Source organism: Octopus bimaculoides, chromosome 7 (genome assembly GCF_001194135.2).
Source record: "Octopus bimaculoides isolate UCB-OBI-ISO-001 chromosome 7, ASM119413v2, whole genome shotgun sequence".
Taxonomy (NCBI): Eukaryota; Metazoa; Mollusca; class Cephalopoda; order Octopoda; family Octopodidae; genus Octopus; species Octopus bimaculoides.
Window position 1 is genome coordinate 9,536,473 of NC_068987.1, and position 1,986 is coordinate 9,538,458.

Sequence of the window (1,986 nt, forward strand, 5' to 3'; positions counted from 1 at the left end):
AAAGGCGTTCCTGGCATTAGTCCCCGCGGAGCAGCTGGAACAACTGGTCCGCAAATGCCCATGACCCCACCACAAGTCATGCAGCAGCCCAACATGTCTCCGCAGAACATGCCCCAAGTAGCAGCTCAGCAACCCCCACCGCCCCCGGGTCATCCTATGATGTCACAGGTTATATCACAGCAACAAATGCCGAATGCAGTCCCCACACGTGTCATGCCTGTGAGTAGAATGTTTTTCATTTTCGTTCTTTTCAATTTTTTTTTTTTTTAAATATGAGGTTCAGATGTGGCTGTGTGGTTAAGAAGTTTGCTTACCGACCACATGTTCAGTCCTACTGCATGGTATCTTGGGCTAGTGTCTTTTATTATAGCCACTGACCAACCAGAGCCTTGTGACTGGATATGATAAATGGAAACTAAAAGAAACCCATCTAATCTCTGTGTGTGTGTATTCTTTTACTTGTTTCAGTCATTTGACTGGCCATGCTGGAGCACTGCCTTTAGTCGAACAAGTAGAAGACACTTGTCCAAGGTGACATGCAGTTGGACTGAACCTGGAACCATGTGGTTGGTAAGCAAGCTACTGACCACACAGCCATGTCTGTGCCTATATATCATCATCCTCATCATTTAATGTCCGCTTTCCATGCTAGCATGGGTTGGACAATTTGACCGAGGACTGGCGAACCAGATGGCTGCACCAGGCTCCAATCTGATTTGGCAGAGTTTCTAAAGCTGGATGCCCTTCCTAACGCCAACCACTCCAAGAGTGTAGTGGGTGCTTTTACGTACCATCGGCACGAAGGCCAATCAGGCAGTACTGGCAACGGCCTCGCTCAAAATGGTGTATTTTACGTGCCACCTGCACAGTCCAGCGGCACTGGCAACAATCTTGCTCAGATGACTTTTCACGTGCCACCGGCATAAGTGCCAGGAAGGCGATACTGGTAACGATCACGCTCGAACGGTGTTCTTAGCGCTCCACTGGTACAGGTGCCATCACGGGAGGCATTAATTACCCAAAAGGGCAGCCATATTGAGTGATAAATGTTTTTGTTGTGATGAATGTTACATTAAAATTATAATCTGTTTACTACCATTATTTTAGTATTTATAATTAGTTTTATGCATCATAAAAATTGCCTCAATTTATCTACAAAAATCTGATCATTTTTTTATATTTTTTTTCAGAATGAAGATCCTAGTATTATTGGTGAGTAACAATATTTATCTAAGAACAATCATTTCAGATTTTCCTTTCTTTCTTTCTTTTTTTCTTTTACTAGTTTCAGTCATTTGACTGCGGCCATGCTGGAGCACCGCCTTTAGTCGAGCAAATCGACCCCAGGACTTATTCTTTGTAAGCCTAGTACTTATGCCATCATCTCTTTTGCCGAACCGCTAAGTTACGGAGACGTAAAGCCATCACCATCGGTTGTCAAATGATGTTGGGTGGGGCACACACGCACGCACACACACACGCACGCACGCACGCACACGCGCGCGCGCGCACAACCGGCTTCTTTCAGTTTCCGTCTACCAAATCCACTCACAGGGCTTTGGTCAGCCCGAGGCGTATAGTTGAAGACACTTACCCAAGATGCTACGTGGTGGGAATGAACCCAGAACCATGTGGTTGGTTAGCAAGCTACTTACCACACAGCCACTACTGCGCCTGTTTGTTTAGAATTATAAAATTATAGGTTATTGTTTTATTGCCACATATAAATTTTACACAAACAATTTTATTTTGAAATTAAACACAATACTTCAAGAAAGCATCAGGCGGGCCACAAGATAAAAGCCTGTCGGGTGCATGCGGCCCATGGGCCTCTGGTTGGCTAGTCCTTGTTTAGACAGTGGGTAAGCTTACTGTTCATTCTAAAGGAACACACTTTTGTTTTGCAACCATGTTTTTATTTTGTTTTATTCTTTTAAATATTTTCCACACTATTATTATTATTATTATTATTATTATTATTATTAT